Genomic DNA, 10000 nt, shown 5'->3' with positions numbered 1-10000 from the left:
AAGATGAATATGGAAACATATCATGGTACCGAATAAGTTAAGAACAGACAGCATTTCATTTGTGAAAAACTAAAAGACGAAGGAACTTGCAAAGAGGTTAGAAGAATTGCTAGCATCTTACTTTTGTTTCCCATGTATCTGACGAACTAAACAAAGAAAATGTAAATAATTTGTCTATATTGAAGCGGAAACTAAAACATATAATTTATCAATTGCGCAATGCTAAGAATATTTTTTCTCTAAACCTATCAGATTATGGTAGTCTACGTAATATTTCATGCAAACGCATTGTGTTAACAAAATATATAAGGATAACATCCGATTCTGAATGTTTCAAGTTCAAGTCTACTATATAAGGTACGTGCCTGCAATACTTTAAATATATATATATATATATATATATATATATATATATATATATATATATATATATATATATATATATATATATATATATATATATATATATATATATATATATATATATATATATATACTCACGAATTCTCTCCATGTCGATCTCTACCCAAATTCGGTACAATAAATCCATTGTAATTGTATAGTATCTGTATGAAACATTTAAAGAAACTACATATATAAGCGAGAAATAAACATTTGACCGTGAAAAATAAAAACATCATACAGGATTCGAACAGATATTACCACTTGTTATGCAACGCGGAAGGCGCACCAACTCGTGATTTATCATAATTTTTGTTTTCGAATATGAACAAAGACTTGATGTTTGGAAAGTTTCACTATTACAGAAAGGAACACGTTGCGATAAAAAATGTGGAACGCTTCACGATTTTGCGTGTCATCCTTGCGCAGGGGCCATGCTAATCTTCTCTGTATCGTTCCAATTTTAGTATATGTACCGCCGAAGCAAGTACACCAGAATTAGAATTTTAAATGATACAAATCTTAATATGAATTAAGTAGGCAACGTTTATATATATATATATATATATATATATATATATATATATATATATATATATATATATATATATATATATATATATATATATATATATATATATATATATATATATATATATATATATATATATATATATATATATATATATATATATATATATATATATATATATATATATATATATATATATATATATATATATATATATATATATATATATATATATATATATATATATATATATATATATATATATATATATATATATATATATATATATATATATATATATATATATATATATATATATATATATATATATATATATATATATATATATATATATATATATATATATATATATATATATATATATATATATATATATATATATATATATATATATATATATATATATATATATATATATATATATTGTTGCGAAGGTGTGTTGCAGCAGCCTCCCAGATATGTACGTGTGCCTGTGTGAGTGTGGAGCAGCGTCATAAGAGTACATATGGGTAGTACATATGAGTACATATGTGCAGACTTTAGCTAGAGGGTGAGCGAGGTGTTGGTTGCTCGTGTTTATGAAACTGTCACACCTTATAATGGAAGGGACGCTGAGCTAGGCCTCCATGACGGAGGAGATGTGACCCCGGAGGTCACGGGGAGATAAGAGTGTGTGTGTGTGTGTGTGTGCGTGTGTGTGAGGGCACTGGCCAGCCCTGGGATAATTGTCATACGGTACCGTGTAAATAAATGCATGCATGTGTGAATTGCTTGTAGCCAGTATTATCAGGGATATATTGGTAATTAGCGGTTAAGGTAGATAGCGTTACCTAATAAGCTGAAATAGACTCGTAAGGACATTGCCTGGCAGGTGCGACGGCACAGGAGGCGTGGTTTGTGGGGCACTGTGTGGCACCGACGAGGACAGAGGACAGGAGTGTAGCAAGAGACCTCGAAGGAACAAGTCGTACTCTGGGGAGCAGTCAGAGAGTGAACGAGAGACAGAGAGACAGTGAAGTGCCTGACGAACTAACAAAGTGTTACCCGTACTTTGTTGCCGCCCCCTGCCCCGTCCTGTGTGCCGCCGCCACCTGTTCCCGGTGACTCGTGTATAGTTGCTGTAATATAGAGAAATAAGGAAGAAGTGTTTCCTTCTCCCCACTCTGTGTGACTGAGCTGAGTGAGAGTGGGTGCTATAGAAGCAGACAGCCAGGCCTGAGAGAGCGATCTGCCCGCCGCTCCACCCCAGCCGAGCCGCGCCACCCAGGTAAAGTCCTTCTCCCCGACACACGCCCCGAATCCCGAGAAGATTGTGAGGCGTCCCTCCCTGAAGAAGAAGCTGAAGGAGGGTCGCAGCACTTGGTGTCAGGAGTGGGATCCTAAGGGCGTCTTGTGTGTTGTGGCGGAAGGCAAGGTACTACCTGACGGAGGTACAATGGCTGACGGCGAGCAGATCGTGAAGAAGGAAGTTGTGGGCGAGGAGCCGCCTTCAATGGCTGAACTCATGTGTATGTTGGTGGCGATCCAGCAGGAATTGACTACCGTCAGGCACGAAGTGACTACCGTCGGGCAGGGATTGATTACCGTCAGGCACGAAAACGAACTCCAATGTGCGACGCTGAAGAAGGAGATGAAGGAGTTGGGGGCGATGGCAGATGCCATGCAAGCGACGGCAGGCCCAGTGAGAAGAATGAGTGCTCAGTCGCACAGCGCTCATCCCGTCTGCTCTGGGCTAGCGTCCGGCTGGCGGGATGAGACCGACGAGGAGTCTGAGGGCGACGAGACGGAAAACGCCCCTCGGACTGTCTCCCACCCTGCCCTCCGCTAGCCCTTCCCGCAGCCGCCCCACCCAAGACTGCCTCCCCACCCCACCAACGGAAAGCTCGCTCTCCCCCTGCCGCCTCCCGCCTCGAGCTTCCTCCCAGCCAGCGGCCGCCCTCTGCGCCCCCCCAGGCGGCCTAGACCACAGGAGTTCGACGGAAGGGTGTCGCTGGAGGCTTACCTGGCCCAATTCGAAGTCGTGGCTCGAGCGCAAGGCTGGAGTCAAGAGGAGCGCGCCCTGAATCTTGTGACAAGTTTGAAGGGGCCAGCCGTGGAGGTGTTAAGTCAGTTAACACCTGCACAACAGGAGTCCTACACCGACGTAGTGGGCGTCTTGGAGAGGCGCTACGGACACCAGTACCAGGCAGAGGTGTATCGGGCGAGGTTCCGGGCCCGAGTCCGAGGACGCGGAGAAACGTTACAACAGCTGGCACAAGATTTGGAGCATCTGATGCGGAAGGCGTACCCACGGGCATCAGAAGAAACTGCAACGCTGCTGATGAGGATCAGTTCATTGATGCGCTGGAGGACGCGCAATCGCAGATTTACGTGAAGCAGGCGCATGTTGCAAATCTGCAAGAGGCCCTTGCCCGGGCACTGGAGTTCGAGTCCTTCGTTAAGACTAGCGCCGGGAGGTCCAGGACAGACTCCGAAAGAAACCAACGCTACCGACGGAGCCGGGCGAAGGACGGGCCAGGGAGAAGCAGAGCAAGGCCGTTCAGAGGGGCATGTTGGAACTGTAAGGAGACGGGACATAGGAAGCAAGATTGTCGCCGGTCCCCAGCCCCGCTCGGTCTCATTCCGCCGAGCAGGTGGGGCAGTACGTGTACCAGCCCTGCTGCTGGGGTTGTGGCCAACTGGGCCACCTCTCTCGGTCCTGCCCCCAGAAGACGCAGGCGGGCAGGAGAACACGGGCGGAAACACCGCCTGGCTGGGGAGCGGGCCGCACACCAGCCGTCATCACCCAGGCCCCACTCCCGCTAACTGGCCGCCGCTCTGTCGCCGCTGCAGCTGCTGCCGCCCTCACCTCCCAGGTTGAAGGCGTGATCGATGGACGACCGTGTTGCCTTACCGTGGATACTGGGGCGGACAGGACGCTCGTCAGGAAGGGCGTCATCGCAGCAAGGAACCTCCCCTTGCCCCACAGAAGATGTGTGGAGTGACGGGGCACTGCAGCGCGATGCGGGGACCAGTGGAGGCGCGGATAGAGGTGGGAGGCGAGGAGATGCAGCTACCTGTGTACGTGGCTGACCTGGAGGAACCCTGCCTCCTGGGTATCGACTACCTGACGAAGGGCCGGGCTTGTATCGACTTCGGGAAAGGAACGCTGAGGGTACATGATACGGAAGTGCCCTTACTCCCCGAGGACGCCTGCCCTCAGGTAGCAAGCGCCCGGTCTGCTGGCCTGGCCTCAGGGAGCAGGACAAGGGCGAGCAACAACGGCGCCGGGAGGTGAGCGGGCGCGGTGATCAAGTGGAGCCAGCAGGTGAGGTGCAGCGGCTGCCAGCCGGGCGGGCAGCGGGGAGCGTGGCAACACCGGTCGCCACCAGCGGGCGGGCGGTGAGGAGCGCGGCGCACCCGGCCGCCACCAGCGGGCGGACAGCGAGGAGCGCGATACAGCCTGCTGAAAGGGACGGTGACGGAAGACGTGTGCCGGAGCACCTACGGGAGATGCTGCAGAAGAGTATGGAGCGTCTGAGCACTGAGCAAGCAGTACAGTTGCGGAGGATGCTGTGCGTGTACGCTGATGTCTTCTCGAAGGAGACACGGACCTGGGCTGCACGAATCTGGTTCAACATCGCATCGATACCAGTGGCAGCCACCCAATCAAGCACGCACCACGAAGAATACCTCCCGCTCGACGTCAGGAGATGGAGAAAGCGGTGAGAGACTTACAGGCGCAAGGTGTGATCGAGAAATCGAACAGCCCGTGGTCTTCTGCAGTAGTTTTGGTGAAGAAGAAAGATGGGTCGACGCGTCTCTGTGTAGACTACAGAGCCCTGAACGACGTCACGGTGAAGGATTCCTATCCACTACCCAGGATTGACGACACGCTGGATGCACTGACAGGTGCCCGCTGGTTCTCCACTCTGGATCTGAAGTCTGGCTATCATCAGGTGGAGGTGGCGGACGAGGATAAAGAGAAGACAGCATTCTCCTTTGGGCAGGGACTATGGCAGTTCCGCGTCATGCCCTTCGGATTATGCAATGCACCAGCGACCTTTGAAAGGCTGATGGAGCGGGTACTGGAGGGCCTGCAGTGGAAGACTGCCCTCGTCTACCTGGACGATGTGGTTGTTTTCGGACGCACCTTCGAGGAGGAGCTGCAGAGGCTGGAGGACGTCCTTCTGCGGTTGAGGAGAGCTAATCTGAAGCTTAGCCCGAAGAAGTGTCTGTTGTTCCAGCAGGAGGTGCCCTTCCTCGGGCATGTCGTCAGCGAGGACGGGTGCGCACCGATCCACTGAAGGTGCGAGCTGTGGCAGAGTGGCCTGTCCCGACCAATGTGGGCGAAGTGAGGAGCTTCGTGGGCCTGTGCACGTACTATCGTAGGTTCGTGAAGGACTTCGCCAGCATAGCGGCGCCCCTGCACCACCTGACAAGAAAAGGGGCCCGATTTTGCTGGGATGCTGGGTGTCAGACAGCCTTTGAGCGGCTGAAGGAGGCGCTGGTGAACGCTCCTGTGCTGCCATACCCGGACCCCGCTTGCCCGTACGTCGTGGATTGTGACGCTAGTGCTGAGGGCGTGGGAGCGGTGCTGTCGCAGCTGAAGGACGGACGCGAGCATGTGGTGGCGTACTACAGTAACAAGTTCAGTCACGCGGAGAAAATTACTGTGTCACGCGGAAGGAACTTCTGGCGGTGGTGAAGAGTCTAGAAAACTTTCACCCGTACCTGTATGGGGCAAAGTTTACTGTGAGGACGGACCACGCAGCCCTGCGGTGGTTGAAGACGATGAAGAATCCTGAGGGGCAGTTGGCGAGGTGGATCGGCAGGCTGGAGCAGTACGATTACTGCGTCGAGCATCGCCCTGGGAGAGTCCACAAGAACGCTGACAGCCTCAGCAGACGTCCATGTGAGCCTGAGTGTCACCATTGCAGCAGGAAGGAGCCAGAAGAAGTCTGCAGGCTGACACGAGTCCATGGCGCGGAGGGTGACGGAGACACGCTTCTGCAGGAGGCGCAGAGGAAGGACCCGGATCTCCACCCAGTAGTAAAGTGGCTGGAGGAAGGTCAAGGTCGCCCTGGCGAGCAAGAAGTGGCAGCCCTGAGCCCAGCTACGAGATTCTACTGGAGGCAGTGGGACACGCTGAAATTGAGTAGAGGAGTACTGGTGAAGAAGTGGCTGACACCTGACGGAGGGATGATGTACTGGCAGACAGTCATTCCTCGTGATATGAGAGCTAGCCTGATGCGGGAGATGCATGAGGGCGTCGCCAGTGGGCATCTAGGAGTGAAGAAGACACTCAGTCGTCTACGACAGCGGTTCTACTGGCTGGGGATGCGCAAGGATGTACAAGAATGGTGCCGAGTGTGCGACACCTGTAACGCCAAGAAGGGACCAGCACGGAAGGGTAGAGCGCCGCTACAGCTGTATCAGGTGGGAGCCCCGATGGAGCGAGTAGCAGTAGACATCGTGGGGCCGCTACCCGCGACTGCAGCTGGCAATCGTTACATCTGTGTTGCCATGGACTACTTCACGAAATGGCCCGAGGCGTACGCACTGCCGAACCATGAAGCAGTGACTGTAGCAGAGGTACTGGTGGAGCAGTTCTTCACCAGGTTTGGTGTGCCTGGAGAGCTGCATTCCGATCAAGGCCGCGAGTTTGAGTCGGAGGTATTCGGCGAGTGTTGCCAGCTAATGGGCCTGCGGAAGACGAGGACAACACCACTGAGGCCGCAGTCTGACGGGATGGTGGAGCGCTTCAACAGGACACTGGCTCAGGAACTGGCCAAATACTGTACAGAGGGACAGACAGAGTGGGACCGGAAGCTTCCCGCTCTGCTCATGGCATACAGGTCTGCCGCGCACGAGGCCACCACCTACACGCCGGCCCGGCTTATGATGGGCCGGGAGCTTCGCCTGCCGGTGGACTTGACAACAGGACGCCCTCCAGATGAAGAACTGCCTACTGTGGCCACGGACTACGCCATAGCACTGCAGGAGCGGCTAGTGGAGGCTCATCATCAGGTGCGAGGACGACTTAGGCTGGCAGGCGGGGCCATGAGACACCGCTATGACCGGGGAAGTCGCGCGGCTGAGTTTGCAGTTGGCGACAAGGTGTGGCTTTACAACCCCCGCCGGCGGAAAGGTCTCTCACCGAAGATGCAGAGCCCCTGGGAGGGGCCATACACTGTCATCGAGAAGGTGTCGGAGGTAACCTTCCGTATTCGTCGAGGACAACGCGGGAAGCCCAAGATAATTCATGCTGACCGACTGTGGAGATACCACGGGCCTGGGAAGTTCACCTGGGACCAAGCCCCGTGTGACAGCAGCAGTGAGGAGGAGGAAGCTGCCCTTGTTATAGTAGCAGAGGACGTAACGGGGCCTGACGCCGGCCTCGTGGGCAGCGAGGACGGTGGAGCGGGGACGAGCGGGGATGAAGAAGCTGAGTCAGGAGTGGGTGACTCACCGCCAGCGTCGACCACCACGGAGATTGCAGAACTATATTCTAGATGAGGAAACAGATTTGAGTAGCTAGGATGTAAAATGTGGAGGACGAGACTAGGGAAATAGTCGAGACGACTATTTATGTGGGAGGGGGCAGTGTTGCGAAGGTGTATTGCAGCAGCCTCCCAGATATGTACGTGTGCCTGTGAGAGTGTGGAGCAGCGTCATAAGAGAGTACATATGGGTAGTACATATGAGTACATATGTGCAGACTTTAGCTAAAGGGTGAGCGAGGTGTTGGTTGCTCGTGTTTATGAAACTGTCACACCTTAATGGAAGGGACGCTGAGCTAGGCCTCCATGACGGAGGAGATGTGACCCCGGAGGTCACGGGAGATAAGAGTGTGTGTGTGTGTGTGTGTGTGTGTGTGTGTGTGGGTGAGGGCACTGGCCAGCCCTGGGATAATTGTCATACGGTACCGTGTAAATAAAGGCATGCATGTGTGAATTGCTTGTAGCCAGCATTATCAGGGATATATTGGTAATTAGCGGTTAAGGTAGATAGCGTTACCTAATAAGCTGAAATAGACTCGTAAGGACATTGCCTGGCAGGTGCGACGGCACAGGAGGCGTGGTCTGTGGGGCACTGTGTGGCACCGACGAGGACAGAGGACAGGAGTGTAGCAAGAGACCTCGAAGGAACAAGTCGTACTCTGGGGAGCAGTCAGAGAGTGAACGAGAGACAGAGAGACAGTGAAGTGCCTGACGAACTAACAAAGTGTTACCCGTACTTTGTTGCCGCCCCTGCCCCGTCCTGTGTGCCGCCGCCACCTGTTCCCGGTGACTCGTGTATAGTTGCTGTAATATAGAGAAATAAGGAAGAAGTGTTTCCTTCTCCCCACTCTGTGTGACTGAGCTGAGTGAGAGTGGGTGCTATAGAAGCAGACAGCCAGGCCTGAGAGAGCAATCTGCCCGCCACTCCACCCCAGCCGAGCCGCGCCACCCAGGTAAAGTCCTTCTTCCCGACACACACGCCCCGAATCCCGAGAAGATTGTGAGGCGTTCCCTCCCTGAAGAAGCTGAAGGAGGGTCGCAGCAATATATATATATATATATATATATATATATATATATATATATATATATATATATATATATATATATATATATATATATATATATATATATATATATATATATATATATATATATATATATATATATATATATATATATATATATATATATATATATTGAGAGAAGATGAGTGAAATATAAAAGAGTTTGTACAGAAGAATAAAGGAGAGAAATAAGAAAAGCAGAATGAGGAAAAAGATGTTATCTTGCTATCTTTTAAGTAGTTGGCTTAGTGTTTATTTAAATTCGTGAGATGCGCGTTCCATATTTTTGTGTATTCGTGTCGAAGAGGGCGATCCAACGCGAACGACTTTTTTATATTCGATTGTCGTCTGCATCATCCTCGTATGCTGTTGCTTATCTATAATTTTTTTTTCTAGGCTTCGTGCCGATCTTCGTCTTCGTGTCACTCCTGGTCGTCGTCGTAGTGGTCTCGACTGATGAAGCTGAGGAGCTGCGAATCCCTTCATGAAATGTGTATAGTAGGGACGTTAATTGTTGTACTGCAGGAGGAGATTAAACTTCGGGATTCGAATTAGGATTTGGAAGCGAAGGTGGTCTGCCCAATATTATATATATATATATATATATATATATATATATATATATATATATATATATATATATATATATATATATATATATATATATATATATATATATATATATATATATATATATATATATATATATATATATATATATATATATATATATATATATATATATATATATATATATATATATATATATATATATATATATATATATATATATATATATATATATATATATATATATATATATATATATATATATATATATATATATATATATATATATATATATATATATATATATATATATACATATATATATATATATATATATATATATATATATATATATATATATATATATATATATATATATATATATATATATATATATATATATATATATATATATATATATATATATATATATATATATATATATATATATATATATATATATATATATATATATATATATATATATATATATATATATATATATATATATATATATATATATATATATATATATATATATATATATATATATATATATATATATATATATATATATATATATATATATATATATATATATATATATATATATATATATATATATATATATATATATATATATATATATATATATATATATATATATATATATATATATATATATATATATATATATATATATATATATATATACATATATATATATATATATATATATATATATATATATATATATATATATATATATATATATATATATATATATATATATATATATATATATATATATATATATATATATATATATATGTATGTGTGTGTATATATATATATATATATATATATATATATATATATATATATATATATATATATATATATATATATATATATATATATATATA

General features: G+C 46.1%; 1 non-coding gene across 1 annotated transcript; it reads right to left on the bottom strand.

The window, feature by feature from the left end:
- Positions 1-786: 786 nt before the first annotated feature.
- Positions 787-893, bottom strand: LOC123512118. Its single transcript, XR_006677031.1, has one exon. It is a non-coding gene; the product is annotated as a U6 spliceosomal RNA (small nuclear RNA).
- Positions 894-10000: the final 9107 nt, after the last annotated feature.

Source organism: Portunus trituberculatus, chromosome 32 (assembly GCF_017591435.1).
Source record: "Portunus trituberculatus isolate SZX2019 chromosome 32, ASM1759143v1, whole genome shotgun sequence".
Classification (NCBI taxonomy): Eukaryota; Metazoa; Arthropoda; class Malacostraca; order Decapoda; family Portunidae; genus Portunus; species Portunus trituberculatus.
This window is presented reverse-complemented; position numbering and strand designations above follow the sequence as displayed.